The sequence below is a fragment of the Tupaia chinensis genome, unplaced genomic scaffold, assembly GCF_000334495.1.
Source record: "Tupaia chinensis unplaced genomic scaffold, TupChi_1.0 Scaffold000316_1, whole genome shotgun sequence".
Classification (NCBI taxonomy): domain Eukaryota; kingdom Metazoa; phylum Chordata; class Mammalia; order Scandentia; family Tupaiidae; genus Tupaia; species Tupaia belangeri.
The window spans coordinates 3067031-3088490 of NW_006159809.1; the positions used below are offsets into that span (position 1 = coordinate 3067031).

Sequence of the window (21460 nt, forward strand, 5' to 3'; positions counted from 1 at the left end):
CAGCAGGATTGTTCAGGCTTTTTTGCGTGATGGCTGGATTCCAAAAGCAGCAAGAGAGGACAAGTTCCTTTGCACTAATGCTTTTCAAGTCTCTGCTTGTCCCACATATGCTAGCATGTCATTGGCCAAACAAACCATATGGCAGAAAACATGTATGCACTTTTCAACTGCCAAAGAGAGCCTGGCATTTATTTTGTGAGTGCAGTTCTAGAAACATGATGAAGATCAGCCCCATGTGGGTCAAGTAATCTATAACAGGGCCACCACTCACCAGCTCTATGACTTTGGGAGAATCACCTCATCACTCCTCTGGGTCTCAATTTCCCCATTTGAAAATTAAGGATAATAATAGAATCTATATCATGAATTATTATGAGTATTAGATGAAACATTGCATGTAGAGTCCTTACCACAGTGTCTGGTACATAGTAACCATACATCCAACTCCAAGTTATTTTATTTATTATTATTACAAATTTGGAAGTTCTCTAAGTACCATTACTGGAAAAATAGATTTGTGATGATGCTCATAGCGTTTTCATTTATTACTTCATCTCTGTCATTCTGATCTTTTTCGGAAAATATTTTTATTAGTAGCTGTGATCTCTGAGAATCTCATTTCTACTTCTATTATATTTCAGTCTTTATTTCCACCTTGTTTTCCATTTTCTAAAATATTCACAGTGAATAATCAAGTAGCTCTCTACCTAATTCAGTGTTCTGCCTTGTCCAATAAGCTATTCATTGTTTTTATTTTAATTTTAACAGTCAAGTTTTTCATCATGGTTGTCTAAAAAAATAGACATTAGAATTCATTTCATGGAAGTTTACCTTTTTAAAGACAAATATATATATATGTGTGTGTGTGTGTGTGTGTGTGTGTGTGTGTATACATTAACTATTTCAACAGTGTTCTTTTTTTCCCCTCTTTGGAGAGGTTTTTGCTATAGGGTGCGTGCGCTCGCCAGACAGAGAGAGACAGAGAGACAGAAAGTGAGAAATCACCCCCCAGGGGGGATGGCCATGCCACAATCCCTTTTCCTCCATTCTCCTCTCGGGATCTTGGGCACGCACGCACACGTGCCAGGCGTGAGTTTTAAGCCACTGGGTCCGGGACGCAAACCACGGTCGACTACTTCGGAGTCCAGCGACATAGCCATTACACTAACTGCTGGTCCCAACAGTGTTCTTTTTTATAGTAATCTATTTCAGGAAATATTTATTCATGTCACTATGGATGTTTGGTGAATTGGGGGATGCATTCCTCTAAACCACAAAATTTCGTCATGGTTTCCAGGAAATTTCTTTTAATTTTATTTATTTATTTCTTCCATGAATAAGAGAAACAGAGAGAGAGAGAAAGAGCATACCTCACCAAAGTCCTACATCACAAACCCTCCCATCCTCAGCAAGCCCTGGATCACGAACACTCACACACCCAACCTATACACAGATGCGCTGGACGTGAGCCTGGGACTTCCCCATGTGAGTCAGCCTTGCAGAGCACCATCTTTTACTTCCTTAACATAATTGACTTTGACAGGAACTGTCTTTTATGACTTATTCTTAAAAAGACAGAGTTGGGGCCAGCAGGTGGCATGGTGATTAAAGGTACTGGACTCCCACATGGCCAACAGTGGTCCAAGTCCCGAACCTGCAGCTTGCTTTCTCATTCTCTCTCTATCTCTCTGATCAAATTTAATAAATAAATAAAGTTAAATAAAATATTTTTTAAAAAAAAAGACAGAGCCATGGCTGTGCAGTATGATGTATCATTTCTATTCCATCACTTAGGAAATATTTTTGAACCCTTGCTATGTAGCATGTTCCGCACTGGAGGTAAAACAATAGCCAAATGCACACCACTCTCAAAGCTCTTAGAGTCCACTGAGCAATCAGAGAGGTAAATAAGCATTCAAATACTGTGAGAATAAGTCCACAGAGCCAGGAGGGGAGAAGAGGTGCCTGTGACCACTGAGCCATGAAATGTGCAACAGACCAAGTAGGAACTCACCTGAATCCTAGAGATTGGTTGTAGGTTAGTCAAACAGCATTTGAGTAGAGGATTCATTAGAAAAAGAAGAATTCCAGGTCGCAGCAACTGTATGCACAAAGGTCCAAAAGAGAGATTACATGTTATTCTTAAGAAACTAGTTGAAAAACAATAATAGCTAACATTCATTAAGTACCTATAATGTTCCAGGTACTCTGCCAAGAACTTTACATGCATCATCTCATTTCATCTTCTCAGTAGCTCAATGAGGAAGGTAAATTGTCCAGAATTCTTCAGCTAGTAAGTATAACCATAACTTAAACCAAGGAAGTCTGACGCTAGAGCTCACTCACTAGTGATTATATCATCCTGCCTCTCTGAAGAAACTTGGCATGCGTGTGTGTGTGTGTGTGTATGTGTGTGGTGTGCTAGGTGCAGTAAGATGGGAAAAAGTGAAGAATTACCAGGCCAGAGATCATAAAGTGTTTTAGGTTCTTTTGAATTTAGGCTTTGCTGTAACAACAATGGGGAGTAAATGCTAGAACAGAAAAGCATGAAGTAGGAGGTTGGTCATGATTTGCACCCTAGTGGATGTGAGTCTGGTCACAAGTAAGACATTAAAAATTGAGTCATGAGCTCATAGAGGACTTACACCTTTGGGATAAGACAGCTCAGCTGAGGAGAACTAACAGCATTTGAGTAGAGGATTCATTAGAAAAAGAAGAATTCCAGGTCGCAGCAACTGTATGCACAAAGGTCCAAAAGAGAGATTACATGTTATTCTTAAGAAACTAGTTGAAAAACAATAATAGCTAACATTCATTAAGTACCTATAATGTTCCAGGTACTCTGCCAAGAACTTTACATGCATCATCTCATTTCATCTTCTCAGTAGCTCAATGAGGAAGGTAAATTGTCCAGAATTCTTCAGCTAGTAAGTATAACCATAACTTAAACCAAGGAAGTCTGACGCTAGAGCTCACTCACTAGTGATTATATCATCCTGCCTCTCTGAAGAAACTTGGCATGCGTGTGTGTGTGTGTGTGTATGTGTGTGGTGTGCTAGGTGCAGTAAGATGGGAAAAAGTGAAGAATTACCAGGCCAGAGATCATAAAGTGTTTTAGGTTCTTTTGAATTTAGGCTTTGCTGTAACAACAATGGGGAGTAAATGCTAGAACAGAAAAGCATGAAGTAGGAGGTTGGTCATGATTTGCACCCTAGTGGATGTGAGTCTGGTCACAAGTAAGACATTAAAAATTGAGTCATGAGCTCATAGAGGACTTACACCTTTGGGATAAGACAGCTCAGCTGAGGAGAACTAATTAATAAAGAAGGTCTGAATAAAGCCCTGAAGAAGAGTGGAATAGGACTCAGCAAAGTGGACTGTGACTCAGTGGTCCCAAGAGAGGAGAAGAACTAGAAGTGTGGCGTCACAGAAAGGTGGAATGTCAGGAGCCTGGGAGTCAAAAGTCACACCAGTCCATCTGACTATGTGAACCTCCACCAGTGGTGCACGCTCCAGGGAACAGACACCTGAGGTAGATGAGAGAGGAAGGTCGCTGGAGAACAGGAGGTCTAAACACAGGTGCAAGAGTGCCTGGCAGTCTTCCTTAGATGAACAAAGTGGGATGAGACAGTGGCTGGAATAAAGATGGAGGTTTTCTTAGTGATTAGGGAAGGTCCTTAGTGGTTAGGGAAGAGTGACCAGGAGATTAGAAGGTGACAGCAAGGGAGAGAAAATACGTGGCTGGATACTTGCTCTTCTAAGGGATGGTATTTGACAGAACAGAAAGGAAAAATGTTCTGGAAGTATCTTGAGGGAGCTGGAGAACCTTCATTACATCTGTTGGTTCTCAGGGAAATAAAAGTGAGAAAAAGAAAATAAGAGAAAATATCTTAGTTTACTAACAAGCACAAAGAACACAGTTTCTCAGGGGCCAACCAGAGTTCCAAAGGCTAGAAGTAAAAGGAACATTCCTAAAACATTGAGCATAGATGGGAGATTACTTGCCACAAAGCAGGGGTTCAAAGGCAGAGCAGGAGAGTGTGGGAAGAAAGTGGAAGAGACTGAGGTAACCAACGGGAGGAATGCAGCAGCCGGAAGATGAGAATCAACTGCTAGCACTACCTGGACCTATGGTGAACAGGGCAATGGGGTGTGGGTCTCAAGGACTGGTACTTGAAAGTCTCTTAGCAGATGAGCATTATTCAGTTCAATGCTCTGGGATTCCCAAGGACTGGACAATATTGAGGCAATTTATTCTCATCTTTCTTGTAGAACAAGAACCTGCTCCCTCAGGTCTTCTTAAAAATATTTCTGGGAGGAGGAGAAGGGAGAAGGGATTGCGGCATGGCCATCTGCCCTGGAGGATGATTTCTCACTTTCCCTCTCACTGTTTCTTTCTCTCTGTGTCTCTCCCCAACAAGCGCACATACTCTATGGTAAAACTATATATATTTATGTGTGTATATACATATATATACACACACATATATATATACATATATATATATACACATAAATATATATATGTATATATACACACATATGTATGTATACATATATATGTGTATACATATATACACATACACACATACCACACACATATATGATTATATCTGTGTGTTTATGTATATGTGTGTGTTTTATATATATAGCTTTATATATATATACATATATATATACGTATATATACATATAAAATACATATTTAAGGATTGAGGATGTTTAAGATTTGAGGATGTTTATTAACATAAATAAGATCACTTTTATTAAAAATTGGAAACAACTCAATGGGCCATGATATGATCTGGTTTGATTATGTACTAAACTACAGCTGCTAAAATGTTTGGAACAAATATGAAATATCATAAGAAAACAATTATGTCTGGGGGAAAAAATAAAGGAAACCACATTACAGTAGGGTGATAATAGCTACATAGACACCAAATGATGAGAGCAATCTATGCATAGAATATTTTCATTTTTAAGCATGAGATACATGAAATTATTGTCCTTTTTTTAAGAAATAAAGCTCCTAGTGCTTTTTTTTTTTTTTGGAGGGGTTTTTTGCTATAGGGTCCGTGCGCTCACCAGACAGACAGAGAGAGACATAGAGACAGAAAGCGAGAAATCACCCCCCAGGGGGGATAGTCACACCGCAATCCCTTCTCCTCCATTCTCCTCTTGGGATCTTGGGCACGCACACACATGCACCCAGCGTGAGTTTTAAGCCACCGGGTCCGGGATGCGAACTGCGGTCGACTACATGGAAGTCCAGCAACATAGCCATTATACTAACTGCTGGTTCCCTCCTAGTGCTTCTTTCTCTCTGCATTTATTCTGCCCTGCAATTGTGTGATTTCAAAATTTCCATGGCATGTATATTTTTTTTAACAAAATGGGTGTCTTATGCAACAACATGTCAGCACCAGCTCGCGAGAGCCAATTGTGTGTGTCTTTTTCCATCTTCACATTCAGTGATGTCATGTTGTGGCTTGAAACTAAAATTGGCAATGGAAAAAGTATTTATAACACAGAGTACTACAAAACAGGAGTCTGTCTTTTGGAGGAGCCAAGGGTTACCAGCACCCTGCTGGTTGGGTACCAAGAACGGGCAAGCCTTGAAAGAGCTAGTGCTCCACTTGTCTTTACCCTGATACAGATCCATAGCGAGGAGAGGAAGAGCTTGTTCATGTTCTAGGTGGGCAACAGAAATAAACAAAATCTGACTCTTGGAGTTAGAAAGTAAATAATAGCAATTTTAGGGGGGGTCCAGATGTGGACAGCAGTCAGATGCTCACCCCAAGACTGAGTAAGAAGGTTCACTGATTGGGCCAGGAGGTGACATGGTGGTTAAGGCACTGGAGCCCACATGGCTGACTCTGTGATTTATGCCCTGGGCCCAGAGTTAAAAATTAAAAATTAAAAATTAAAAAAAAAAACACCAAAACTGGTTCTTTCCTCTGCAGTCCTGACCCTTGTGTGATGATTTGTCATTGTCATTCCTTTTAACATGTTGAGTTCCATGGCTTTTGCCACTTGTTTTAAAAGATCCAAGTTGACTCTGATTCCTGGATGTGCTATTTTAGGTCAAATCTCTAGATACTCTGACTTCACAGGACATAAATAGTTTCATCACCCACAGTCAGGGACAAAAGGATTCAATGAAGAATGGCACTGCTGAAAACCCAAGGTGGGAAAGAAAGGAAGAAAACTTACCAAGTTATTTCATATAGTTCCCTCATTATAAAATATTTTAATTGGTGTACCTACTCAGAACAAAAGACAGAAAAAAATACCTTCCCTTCTTTATTTGCTCACATTCATCACACTCATGAAAAGCTATTGGTCATTCAATTGTGGTGAGAAAGCACCTACTTTTTTTTTTTTTTTTTTTTTTGGAGAGATTTTCGCTATAGGGCGCATGCGCTCGCCAGACAGACAGAGAGAGACAGAGAGACAGAAAGCGAGAAATCCCCCCCCAGGGGGGATGGTTACGCCACAATCCCGTCTCCATTCTCCTCTCAGGATCTTGGGTACGCACGCACACGCGCCCGGCGTGAGATTTAAGCCATTGGGTCCGGGACGCGAACCGCAGTCGACTATGTGGGAGTCCAGCGACACAGCCATTACACTAACTGCTGGTTCCCAGAAAGCACTTACTTTCATTCCTCCCCATCCAAATGAGCATGGATATGGAAGTGGTGAGCTTGAGATATTCTTTCACAAAAGTATATAGCAAAGAGAAGGAAAGAAAAATAGCATTTAATTTTATGAAACAATAGGCCAAGGTCATTTTATTTTTTAAGATGCCAGATATCTGAACAGATTATCTAATTGAGGGTGAAGTACTGGAAGAAACAAGACATATAAGGTTGACTGGTGGAGCAAGGTTGTGAAGGGGGCCAGGTAATAGAATGGGGTCATGGGCCCAGGTAGAAGTTTTGTCTCTGGAACAGAGGAGAGTCCCATTGTCCCCCCAAAGCAGGTGCTTTGTGCAAAGCACCCTCTTTGCACAAAGAGGGTGTACAGAGGTATAAAGAGAAGCTGCTCAATGCATGTTGAAAGTTCTTAATATTTTCAGTTAAGTGGGAAGTAAGATCATCCACAGAAAGACATGAGAAAGTCCTGGAAAGTACACTCTAGACAATGTGAGAGAGGGCAATGAGGCTTCAGCTGAAAGAGTTTTGCAGCTATGTATGCAAGATACTAAACAAACTCCACATTTGCAGAGTCCTATATAGTTCACAGAGCACCACTAATGGATTTTGTCTCTCTCTATTTGCAGAAAGTGCAGGGTTGGTTTTTTTTTTTTTTAAGTTTATTTAATTATTATAAAAGAGAGAAAGAGAGTTCACTGGAAAAATTGTGACACACTGTAATCCCCACCCACCCACTCACCCACCCCACCAGCTTTCCAGTCAACCAGGATCCTGGTGGCACCTATAGGCCTGCTTGGCATTTTCAGATTAGTCTGGGATCCCAACTCCAGGCTTCCCATATGGCTCTGCCACCTGTGCTGCATGGTGGTGTGCACCTGTAATCCCAGTAACTCATGGAGACTGAGACAGAAGGAGCCTAAACTCAAAGCTGAACTAGGCACCATATCAAGATCCTATCTGAAAAAGAACTGGGCATGGTGGTGCTCACCTGTAATCCTAGCTGGGAGGCTAAGACAGGAGGATGACAACATAATAAGACCCTGTCTATACAAACAAATAATTGCCACTCAACAAAATAGAAAGCAGACAGTCTGTGCAAAGTACCATCAATGGACAGATTTAGTGGGGCAGATGGCTGTCTTCCCTCCACAAACATTAAGACCTTTGGTCCCCAATTCCAACTCTATAGCTCTTCTTCAGTATCTCTAACCAGCACAGTTTTAGATTGGTTGAGAATTCCATGAGGGGATAAGCAGCAGATCAGATTCATTCTGCTCCAAGTTTACTGAGGAAGAAAATCTGGCTAAGAAAGGAAAGCTTACAGCTGTCAGGGACAAGCCTTCTGGTCCCTCCTATTGCCAACTTCTAATTCCTGAGATCTGCGAGATACTACACAAAGATAGAAAATCAAAATCTTTAGTGTTCAAGCCAATCCTTTTTCTGCTTTGTGGAAAGTCACATAGGAGGATTAAATTGTGAGAAAGAAGGAAATCAGGATCAAATATCCATAGGTGGTTATAAACTGTAAAAATGAAACTGCATCTTCATCTCCAACCTGTCCTCTTCTCCACATTTGCACTTTTAAAGGGCCCTTCTCAGATACACAGTCTGTGTCTCTGTTGTAAGCCTCCCTTCACTGGCTGATTACTGGAGCACTGGAAATTAATTACCACACATAAAATGATATTGTCTATAGATGGCAAGGAGTAGTTGCAGCTTCTCAATGAGAAACTTTCTTATTTTGATCACTTAATTTTATTTTTCTATTCCATTGAAATTCCAGGTTACTTCCATGCCCACCCCATTTAAAGATAAGTTTGATTTCTAACTGGAATCTTACAAGAAATCCCCCAGACAAAGGTAATCACATTGTCACAGTAGGCTCAGGTAAGCAGTCTGCAATAGAAAGCATTGATTGATAGATCAGTCTCATGAAGTAAATTAAAGATGTCACCCCAGGGAGTACGGTTCTGATCCTCTAAGTCAGACAATTCTAAGTGGTCTTTGAAAATCCCCTGACTCCCAACTATGACTTGTTTTTGACTGGGTTCCTGTGAGAACTCAGTGGGGCTCTGGGCCTCCAGTCTACGAGTGTAGAGTGATAAGTGAGCTTTGGTAGCTGGACACAGATGCTTCTGAGTATTGGAGGTCCAGTTCCAGATCCTTTTTACCCAGCACTGGATTCTCTTGATTCATCCATAGTTCCTTTGAAAACTGGATTAAAATGATCTCGTCTTCCATTTTCTAGCATCTCTCTCTTTCTGTATCATGCTTCTAAGTTGCTAACAAAAAGTTTTGATGATCCACATGATAATAATAATGTACAAGAAAAATAATTTTTATAATTTATAACCCCAATAACTTCCCAAAGAAAGTGAGTCCTGTTGGCTGTCAAGACTTGGTTTTCTGAGCACCATGACTGGGGTGTGAGTTTGGAAATTAAGCTGATGGCATTACATTCTTCATAATAAAGTGGAGCAGTAATTGAACTTGGGGGAGCAATGGGAACTAGGAGCCAGTGAGGTCAAGCTCCATATGGGGAAAGGACCTGAGTGTGGCTGCTGCACTGTTTACTATAGTGTGTGAGATGTAAACCCTCTCTTCCACCATCCCATAAGATCATCAAGGAGGTCATGGCTGCTCACTAATGTGTGTGTGTGTGTGTGTGTGTGTGTGTGTGCACATGTTTTCTTTGAAAGAACTGGAAACTATATGGAGTTCCATATGCAAGTTGATTTGGAACAAATGTAAACACCACACATGGTTGCATTCATCTCCTTGTATAATTTTTTTTCTAACAATATTAGGAGGTAGATGTTATTGTCCTTATTTAATGAATGAAAATATGTAAAGGCAAGTCATAATGTACCTACTATATAAGAGCCTGAAAGCTTGTAACTACCAGGAAATAAAGAATTCTCTAGCCAGTGGCCTCATTTGGAGCTCCATTCCTGCCCCTCAGATCAAAGGGAAGAGTGTGTGGTAGGGCTCTATGATAGCCAGTTGAATCTATGCTGTCTTGTGTGGATGTTTAAAAAGGAAAAATGGACAAATGAACTGAACAGACAACTCTCTAAAGAAGACATACAAGCAGTCAAAAAACATATAAAAATTTTTTCAACATCCTTTATCATAAAAGAGATGCAAATCAAAACTACAATACCATGTAATCCCAATAAGAATGGCTAAGATTAAAAAAAATAAAGAATGATAAGTGCTATCAAGGCTGCAGTGAAAAGGGAACTCTCCAACATTGTTGGTGGGAATGTAAATTAGTGCAGCCACTGTGAAGAACAATATGGAGGTTCTTCCAAGACCCACAAATAAAACGACCATATGATCCAGCAATTCTACTCCTGGGTATCTACCCAAAGGATAGGAACAGACTCACTTGGAAAAAATACTTGCATATCCATGTTTATTGCAGCCTTATTCATAATCGCTAAGACAAGGAATCCACCCAAATATCTAAGAACAGATGAATGGATGAAAAATTGTGGCACATATACACTATGGAATAATACTCAGCCCTAAAAAAATGAGATCTTGGCATTTGACAGAAAGTGGATAAAGATGAAAGATTTAATATTAAGCAAAGTAAGTCAGTCTATGAAAGAGATGCATGGTATGTCCCCACTTAATATGTACCAATTGTTTGCACTCTATGGGAAGAAACTGAAAGATTGGAGGGTATAAACACATGGAGAGCAACTGTGTATATTAGAGACAGTGTGGGAGGGCAATGGAAAATGGGAGGGAGGGAATCAAGGGGAAAGAAAATGGAGTATACTGTAAAGATGTACAATGATTAAATGTATATAAGAAACCAAGATAAAATTCAAAATTAAAAAAAAAGGACTAGAAACCACTATAATCAGAATGGAAAAATGTCTCCATACACCAGAAAGTTTGTCTCCATGGGAGACAGCCAGACTAGCAGGAGGGTGGGCATGGATGGGTAGGGAACCACCTGCAACTAAAGCAGATGAGCTTAGGGAGGAGGGACAAGATTCAAAATCCAGGAAGGAGGAAATTTGGGTAGTTGGGAAGAAGCAGCTTAGCACAGGAAATGAGAAAAGGAAGAGTGATTTGTGATTCAGGGCTAGGACTAGACTAGAACTCATGTTTTCCCATACTTGAGTTAAACTGACTTACAACTGCCCCACCTAACAACTCACAACCAGCCCACACATGGTAACTATGATCTAAAGCATGGGAGTCTCCTCTGCCTGACAGAGGAGGAGGGGGTGAGGATGTGCTCCCACTACCTCCTCATCATATATACACTCCGACCAGGGGATTCAGGTGGTCTATTTGAGGAGCAGAATTAACACATTTGTTCATTCATTCAGCAAATATGTATTGAATCTCTATTTGTGGAGATGTAACAGTGAACAAAATAGGCATTAACCCCCTCGCTCCAGCTGCTTAAAAATCAAGACATATCTCAAATATTCATCTCAAATATTCATTTAACCATCTAAGCAATATAGCATCAGTTGTGGTAAGCACTTAAGAAAGAAAAGCCCAGGCCACCATGGGAATAAATTAAAAGGCTAAAGGTGTTTTTTTATTTTTTATATTCAATCACTGTGTATCATTACAGCATACCAAATGAGTTTTCCCATCCTGAATACACTGTATATTGGTTCAGTCAAAGATATTACCATATATATTATCATCAACAGATAATTTTACATTTTTGTGTCCCTTAAATGTTTTACTTTTTCTTTTTCCCCTTGATTCCCTCCCTCTCACCATCCCCCATTTCCCATCCTTTTCTCTCACTGTCTCCGATATCCACAGTTGCTCTCCATGCTTTTATACCATCCAATCTTTTCAGTTTGTCATAGAGTGCAGACATTTGGTATATATCGAGTGAGGACATACAATGCCTCTCTTTTATAGCCTGGCTTGTTTCACTTAGCAATAGAGCTTCCATACTAATCCACTTTCTATCAAATGTTAGGGTTTCTCATTAAGGCTAGAAGTTTTAAGGAAGATGCACTGAGGAGCTAAGCTTTAAGGGGAAGTGAGGGAGGTTAGTTGCTTGAAGCAAAAGAGGAAAGGGATGCCAACTTGTAGGCAGTGAGCCCTGTAAGGGAAGGCCATGAGACTGGCGCAACAGAAACTTATGGAGGACAAGAATCAAAGCTGTGGACAGTTGAAGCATGGTGCAGGGGACAGTGGTGCTGAAAGGGGCAGAGATGGGTCAGGTAAAGCACCAGTAGTCACACTGAGGCTTGGGTCTTTATCGAGTCATTGTCACAAGAGGGGTAGGTTGGAGCTTCTAGCTACAGGACCAAACTACAAGGTAGAGATCTGCTAGAGAAACAAAGACCTAGGCATGGGAGGACTTCACATTACAGATGAGAGGGGAGCTTTCCTTAAGAGATTCCTAAACAATCCCTGAATGCCTGCTCCTGGGGCTTCATTCCTCATCTTAAAGTAGTTCTCTATGTAGCATTTTGGATGATGCCACAAGTAGTAGTGATGCCACAAGTAGTAGCAACTAGGCTGTTAGAATCCTGAATCGACTAGAGCCCTGTGAGGTGTTTAAGTGACAGTATCAAGAATGTTTCAGTTCATGCAAGTGAATAGACTAGCTATGTTTAAAGGAAGGGACCTCAACAGAGAAGTGATTAGGAATGTCAAGGAGGTAAACGGGAATCTAATTATTTACTGTCTGAAATGACAAGGAGTGGGGGGAGTTGGTGACAATCTGAAAATACAGCTGGGGAATGTTGACTAGCACAAAAGAAAGTTTAATCATAGATTTATGCTTCAAGTTGTTTGGGAATGATGGAGTTTCTTTAAGCAAGGGTTTTAATTAGTTTCTATTTGAATTTACACTTCTACAGCTTTTCTTAACAGTAAGTCCTGTCAAATGTGTGTGGTGAATGATAATCATTCTTTGCAACCATCTATTAACTGTGTCTTCCAGATATGCCAGAGAGATAAACATTGTTTTGCAGAGGGAGGTTTGTAGAAGTTTGGAAGGACATTAGAAGAAAAATAGAAAGGCAAAGGATTAATGGGACAAAGAAATGTGGTATTATCTCTTGAAGATGTTTTATAGTTTATCAACTGGACTAGGGAGAAATGTTCACATGTTGAAATATTCATTTTGTAAGCTAAATAATGTGATTGAATGTATAAAAGAAAATGAAATTTAAAAATGTAAATTAAAGAAAGAAAAAATAATAATAAAAATTTTTTTAAAAGCTTGTCCCTGGTAGTCCTTAGGTTAGAGCTACTGGAATCTTTCCCTGGGTGTGTGACCACGTCATCATCTTATTTCATCACTCTAGAACAACACTGCCCAAGAGAAATGTAATGCAAAGTATAAATGCAAGACACATGTGAGATTTAATTTTTCTAGTAGCCAGATTTTTTCAAAAAGTGGAAATAGGGACCAGCAGATGGCATAATGTTTATGTCACTGGACTCCCCTATAGTCGGCTGCAGTTCGAGTCCCAGACCCAGTGACTTAAAACTCATACTAGGCGCATATACATGCATGCCCAAGAAACTAAGAGAATGAGGAGAAGGGATTGTGGCATGGCCATCCCCACCTGGAGCTGATTTCTCACTTTCTGTCTCTCTCTGTCTGGTGAGCATTTACGCCCTATAGCAAATAGTTCTCTAAAAATAAAATGAAAATAAATACATAAAATTAAGAATAGTATTTACTATTATGTAAGGTGTGTATAGATACACACACACACACACACAGTATCGTTTTAAAATGTAATCAACATAAAAAGTAGTGTTGAGATATTTTATTCTTTGGATCTAGGTGTGTTTGTGTGTACCGTCTTCAAAACTTAGCATGTATTTTGCACTGACAGCACAACTCCATCTAAGTGAGCCACATTCCACAGCTCATTAGCTGCATGTGGCCAACATTGTTTTGCAGAGGGAGGTTTGTAGAAGTTTGGAAGGACATTAGAAGAAAAATAGAAAGGCAAAGGATTAATGGGACAAAGAAATGTGGTATTATCTCTTGAAGATGTTTTATAGTTTATCAACTGGACTAGGGAGAAATGTTCACATGTTGAAATATTCATTTTGTAAGCTAAATAATGTGATTGAATGTATAAAAGAAAATGAAATTTAAAAATGTAAATTAAAGAAAGAAAAAATAATAATAAAAATTTTTTTAAAAGCTTGTCCCTGGTAGTCCTTAGGTTAGAGCTACTGGAATCTTTCCCTGGGTGTGTGACCACGTCATCATCTTATTTCATCACTCTAGAACAACACTGCCCAAGAGAAATGTAATGCAAAGTATAAATGCAAGACACATGTGAGATTTAATTTTTCTAGTAGCCAGATTTTTTCAAAAAGTGGAAATAGGGACCAGCAGATGGCATAATGTTTATGTCACTGGACTCCCCTATAGTCGGCTGCAGTTCGAGTCCCAGACCCAGTGACTTAAAACTCATACTAGGCGCATATACATGCATGCCCAAGAAACTAAGAGAATGAGGAGAAGGGATTGTGGCATGGCCATCCCCACCTGGAGCTGATTTCTCACTTTCTGTCTCTCTCTGTCTGGTGAGCATTTACGCCCTATAGCAAATAGTTCTCTAAAAATAAAATGAAAATAAATACATAAAATTAAGAATAGTATTTACTATTATGTAAGGTGTGTATAGATACACACACACACACACACAGTATCGTTTTAAAATGTAATCAACATAAAAAGTAGTGTTGAGATATTTTATTCTTTGGATCTAGGTGTGTTTGTGTGTACCGTCTTCAAAACTTAGCATGTATTTTGCACTGACAGCACAACTCCATCTAAGTGAGCCACATTCCACAGCTCATTAGCTGCATGTGGCCAGTGGCTACCATATTGGATAGGATGGGTTTAGACAGAGATGGTTTCTTCTCTCAGACAGAGTTTTCACATTTTGAATGTTACATTGACATTGACTCTCAAAATTCCCTTTGTCTGGGAAAGATGACCCAAGAGTACCTGGATCTGCCACTGTCATCGCAAACTGTAAGACCAAAGTTGAATTAAACATCCTCTCCCTTCTGGAATTTTTCTGTCTAGCCACCATTCTTCCTTTGGGCCTCCATTTGCAATCAGTATTTTGGTCCCATTTATTCTTCCTTTGAAAATATCTCTCACACCCATCCTTCCCCTACATTTCAACCCTGTTCCAACACTTCCCTTCACACATGGACCAGTGAAATAGCATCCTAATCCCCCATCACTCAAACTAAAGCACATGTCCTCCAGGGAATACAGTGCAATGGACAGGGCATACGAGACTCCACAACCTGTTTCACTCATATATTCATACAGTAAATATTTATTAAGTGCTTACTGTGTGCCAAGTGCTGAGTTTGGTCCCAAGAATAATTCATACTTCATAAAACTGGCATGGTAAATCTCCCAAGAGAACTGGTTTTACTTAGTGATAAATATTTTAAAATTTCATTTTAACAGACACCCGAAAAAAGTATCATGGAGTAGAATATAAAATCTGCATGAAGCTTTAAGATAAAACAGGAGACTTAACATGAATGTCTAGGATTGACATGCTAGCTTTGGGCTATGCCCTCAATTTCCCTGGTGAATACATGTTTCCAATTCCTCTGCAGGAAAAAGCAACTCCAATGGAAATATCTGAGAAAACCAATAATTTCTCTTCCTCCTCTTACATGTTCTCTCTCCTCAACCCAAATAGCATCAGAATGGCCTTGCCACATTCCAGTTTCATAGCTAACTCTGTGTTTAACTGAAGGATTCTTATCTCCAGAAGCTTCTTGTTTTAAAGAGACAAAACTAACATTCCCGAAGCTATTAATTTTACAATTAAATTCCAAGCTAGATAGTACTAACTACCCAGTGCAATCACAATAATGCTCATATACAGCAGGTTCTCTTGAAATGCTTGTACAGACTGAGACATCCTCCCCAGCAAGGACCAGCCTGACTGACTGCACGGCAAGCAGCAGGGAGACAGAGCTGCAGCTCATCTCCACCAAGAAGCCATTGAAATCTCAGGTGTGTTAACTGGGAATTCAAGAATTATTCCCTTGTCCAACCCCTGCATCATTGTGACACCTGCCCCAGGGAGGCTGGGCCTAGCTGTCTGCACAGCAAGCAGCAGGGAGACAGAGCTGTAGAGAGAGTGTGGCTCATCTCCTCTCAAACACCACTGAACTCTCAGACATCACCGTTTTCTAAAGCTTGCAGCATGCAAGGTGCAATGCACAAGCCATGCAATCTCTACCATCTTCCTCAGTTGAAATTTAGCAGCTCAGCCCCAGGTGCACCTGTTCTCTAGAAACTGGGAGGCCTTTGAATTATCCAATTTCAGGGACAAAACTCCAGGTTGTTAGGTGAGCGTCAGGCAGCTAGAGCTGCAGAGATATATAAGATCATCTCCTCCTATATAACTTTGATCACTCAGAATTAACACTAAGAAAGAAGGAAGAAACATCATTAATCAGATGACCAGAAACCACCATAGAGGCACAAGAAATGTGAGAAAACAAGAAAATATCTTTCTCCCAAGGGAAAAGGCCAGTTCCTCACCACCTACAGACAATACAAAGGAACTTGTTGAAATGTCAAGTAAATAATTCAGAAATTTATAGTGACAAAACTAAATGAGATGCAAGAGAAAAGAGACAGCAAACTCCAGAAGATGCAAGACAAAAGAAACAATTAACTCCAGAAGATGCAAGACAAAAGAACAGCAAGCTTCAGGAGATGAGGAAATCCCTCCACAATTTGAAAGAAGAAATAGACACCATAAAAAAGAAACAAATGCAATTGTTAAAGATGAAGGTAATAATATAAGAAATCAAAACCTCCCTCAAAAGTATTAAGAGCAGGTTAGATCATGCAGAAGATCTAATCTCAGACATAGAAGACAAAACGTCTGATCTAGAAAAAATTACCAAAAAGATTGACAAAATAACCAAAACAATGAGGATAATAGGCAAACAATACTAGATACCATTGAACACCCAAATATCTGGATAATTGGTATCCCAAAAGGAGAAGAAACTAGTAAGGGCATTGATGATCTATTCCATGATTTCCTAGAAAAAAACTGTTCAAATGTAAAGAAACATTCAAATATCCATATCCAAGAAATACAAAGAACCCCAAATAGAAACAACCCAAGAAGATCTTCTCCATGGCACATCATAGCCAGATTGGCCAAAACTGCAGACAAAGACAAGATGCTAAAATTGGCAAGAGAGAAAGGTCAAGTTATTGCCAAAGGTTATCCCATCAGGTTAATATCGAACCTCTCACCAGAAATAATGCAAGCAAGGAAAGAATGGGAAAGTATATTCAAAGTGTTAAATGAAAAACAATTTCAATCAAGATTACTATACCTGGTAAGATTATCCTTCAAATCAGAAGAAAAGATATAAAAAACATTCTTGGATAAACAAAACCTGAAAGAATTTCCTAACTCCAGATCAGCTCTTCAAGAAGTTCTGGAGGGTGTGCTATACCAAGACAACTAAAGGCAGACAGACAGAAAGAAGAGAAAAAAAATGGCCAACTTAATAGTAGGGACAAGTCCAAAAATATTAATAATGTTGAATATTAATGGCTTCAATTCTCCAGTCAAGAGACACAGACTTCTGAATGGATTAAGAAATAGAAACACTCTATCTGCTGTCTGTAAGAAACACATCTCATGGATAAAGACATACATGGACTAAAAGTGAAGAGCTGGAAACGATATTCCATGCAAACAGACACCATAACAGGGCTGGAGTCACAATACTGATTTCAGACAAAATAGGCTTTAAGACAGAAATGGTGAGAACAGAAAAAAGAAGGGTATTATACAGTAGTATGGGTTAATTCATCAAGAATATATAATGGTTATACATATCTATGCCTATATGAACCCTTCATCACTCTCATTCCCAAAGCTGATAAGGATACGACAAGAAAGAAGAGGTGATAAATAATCAGGGATGCACAAGTGGTTCAACATACATGAAATCATAAGCCTAATACACCATATTCACAGAAAGAAAAAGAAAAATCATACGATCATTTCAAATGATCCAGAAAAAGCATTTGACAAACTACAACATTCCTTCATGATTAAGACTCTCAGCAAAATTGGCATAAAAGAATCACTTCTCAGCATAATAAAAGCCATTTGTGAAAAACCTATGCATTATACTGAATGGGAGAAAGCTGAAGCCCTTTCCACTGAAACCTGGTACAAGACAAGGCTGCCCACTTTCTCCACTCCTTTTCAATATATTGCTGGAAGCCCTAGCCAATGCAATCAGACAAGAGAATGAAATAAAGCATTCATATATGGAAAGAAGAGTTGAAATCATTTCTGTTTGCAGATAATATGATATGACTGTATACATAGAATACCCAAAGGTATCCATCATAAAGCTTTTTGAAGTAATAAATAAATACAGTAAAGCAGAAGGATACAAACCCAACTTACAAAAAAATCTGTAGTATTTCTATATATAAACATCAAGCAGACAGAGGCAGAACTGAAGAAAGTAATCCCATTTATCATAGCTACATAAAGTATAAGATACCTAGGAATAAATATAACCAAGGAAGTAAAAAACTTCTATAAGGAAAACTATGAAAATCTTTAAAAAGCAATTGAAAGATGAATCTGAGCCCCTATCTCTCACCATTAACAAAAATCAACTCAAAGTGGATCAAAGATCTAACCCTAAGACCTCAAACAATAAAACTACTGGTGGGAAACTCTGAGAGACACTGGGGTAGGCAAAAGCTTCTTATATAAGATAATAAGGCAATAATCAAAAATATAGACAAGTGGGATTACATCAAATTCAGAAGTTTCTGCACAGCAAAAGACACAGTAATTAGTGTGAATTGACAACCCTCACAATGGGAGAATGTTTTTGTAAAGTATGCCTCAGATAAGGGACTAATAATCAGAATACACAGAGAATTCAGTGTATTCTGAGTTTTACCTGGTAATATCTTTTACTAGACTGACATACAATAGCATGTATGCTTTAGAAAATCATATTGTCGGGGCTGGCAGGTGGCTTGATGGTTAAGGACGCTGGACTCCCACATGGCTGACCATGGTTCAAGTCCTGGACCCGGAGGCTTGCTCTCTCACATTCCCACTCTCTCCTTCTCTCTTGCTCTGTCCCTCTCTGGTCAAAATAAAAAAATGAAATAAATGAATGAATAAATTAAAAAAAATAATTCTTTAAAAAAAACGAAAATCATATTGTATGCTGTAAAGATGTACAGTGGTTAAAGGTAAATTTTTAAATTAAAAAAATTTTTAATGAGGAAGAAGAGGAAGAGAAGGAAGAAGAAGGAAGAGGAGGAAGAGGAGAAGAAGAAAGAGAGGAGAAAGAGAAGAAGAATTCCAGAGGTGGTCAGAAAAGGAAATCTAAGGCCCAGCATGTGGTATGGAGGTAAAGACAGCTGGATCCCAGATGGCCAACTGTGCATTTGAGTTCCAGACCTGGTGTCCTGAAAACATGTCAGGCACATGTGTGTGTATGCCCCAAATCCCAAAATAACAGAGAAGAAGGGATTGTAAAATGACCACTCCCCCATGTGGCAATTCCTCAGTATCCATCCCTCTGTTTCTCTCTCTCTCTCTCTCTCTCTCTCTCTCTCTATCTCTATCTCTATCTCTACTCTGATGAGTGCAAAAATTTAAAGAGAGAGAGAGAAAAAGAGAGAGAGAAAGGAAAAAAGCAAGAAGAAGAAAGAAGAAAGGAAGAAAGGAAGAGAAAGAATGAAGAAAGAAAGGAAGAAAGAAAGAAAGAAGGGGGGAGGGAGGGAGGGAAGGAAGGAAGGAAGGAAGGAAGGAAGGAAGGAAGGAAGGGAGGAAGGAAGGAAGGAAGGAAAGAAGGAAAGAAGGAAAAAGAAAAGAAAGAAAGAAAAGAAAGAAATCTAAAAAGGTCCCATAGAGAAAGTGGAGCTTCAATAAGACATAAAAACAGAGTAGGGATTTAGCCCCAGGGAAAAGTAGTAAAAGTGACTGAGGCGGGAAGAAGTCCACAAGGACTGATGACAGCCAGGTTCCAGTCTTAACCTCCAGAACTTTGCTCAGTCATTCATATGCCTTGGAATTCTTTCCCAACCTTGGCAGATAATTCAAGGCAAAAGTCAAATGCCACTTGCTGGGAGAAATCTTCTCTGATGCTTGCAGTTAATTTCAGTAAGAATTAACTTCCTCCCAATCTTAATGTCCTAAAGAGTAAGTAATAGACATGAAACAACCACTTGTAATGATGGTGACTAACTACTTCCTCCAGTACTATGATCTGTGGGCACTTGAGCTAAATTACTTCAAAAGCAGCGTCCACGGGCTAACTCATTGGTGCCGCAGTAATATGCTGCTCAAGGGATGTTGGATGTATATGAAATACCACAGGTTCAGATCCCCAGTCGAACTGCATACAGAATGTGCACCTATGATTCTGGCTAGCTAGGAAGACTGGGGGTGGCAGGAGAGATCATAGCATGAGACCCTGTTGAGTGCTTCTGTCTCTCTCTCACACACACATGAAATAAATAAACTTTAAAATATAGTTATTTTACAAAAAAAAAAAAATATATATATATATACTTTAAATATATACTTTACAAAATCAGCCCCCAAAACCTTCTCTACACCTTATGATGCAACAAACTGCTACAGGTGATGCAGCTGCTTAGGAAACATTGGTCTCTCCCAACTCCAATCACATTTGCAAACCAAAAACAAGAGTACAACCTGAATATTATGTCTAAATATTTGTTATAAATCAAGCTAGTAAACTATTAATTAAAATTCTATCTTCTCACTTCAAAAAATATACCTTAGTACTGACCTGAAGGCCAGGTTTGAACCCTCGGGCTCCTAGGAGTTCTTTGTAAGAACTGGCCTTGTAGAACATGCAGTCCCAAACTCACAGCTTGGCAGACTTCTTTCCTATCCACCCCTTTCTGCCTCTGCCCCTAACTCAGATGAGTGTCACATATGCAATCCAATCTCTGTACCCAAGTTCTTTCCTCATCTAGTTCCCATAAGCAGCTTCCCCCTGGCCACTCCTCAAGCAACATGAGCAGTATATTCCACCCTTGGGACGACTAATGAAAAAGAGGCTCACACAGGCCTCAGAAGAAGTTCTGGAGGAGATGCCCAACAGGTGGCATGGAGGTTGAGGTGTTGTATCCCATATAGCCAACTGCATGGCTCAAATCCCCCTGGATATGGCAGCTTGAAAATTACACTGGGTACATGTGCATGTGTGCCCCAAACTCCAAGAGAGACTGGAGAAGAAAGGACTGCAGCATGGCCATCCTCCCAGGGGATGACTGGGGATTTCTCACTTTATCCCTCTTTGTCTGGTGAACACTGCACCATATACCAAAACAAAACAAAACAAATGAAGAAAAAGCTCCTCTAGGGAATTCCAGAGTTCTCCCCGCCCCTCACAACAGCCTGATGGAGTTAAGGCACCACCTTTGGGCAAGGCTTCTTGGCTGCACAGGCTTCTCACCCTATGGCGGTAAGCCTGGTCACGAAAGGGTCCAAATGGGGCCCCTATATCACAGTACCCAAGACAGGAACCACTCTTACATGAGTGTAAGAGTGGAATTGGTAGCATGAATGTTTTCTCTTTACACAATGTCACATCAATTATTAGCACACACTTATAGTCTGTTTCCTAATTTACATCAGATTTCTCTACTCAATTGTAATTTCCCCCAGGTCAGGCCTGGCTCTTCTTTTGTATTCCTTCTGGCACCCATGTTGAGGCAGCTGAGAGACTGAAGC

The 21460-nt window shown here is 39.7% G+C and overlaps 1 protein-coding gene across 1 annotated transcript in view; it reads left to right on the forward strand.

The window, feature by feature from the left end:
* The window catches only part of TACR1 (tachykinin receptor 1), a 192273-nt gene that overhangs the window by 126702 nt on the left and 44111 nt on the right, over positions 1-21460 (forward strand). The gene's annotated exons all lie outside the window — the stretch shown is intronic.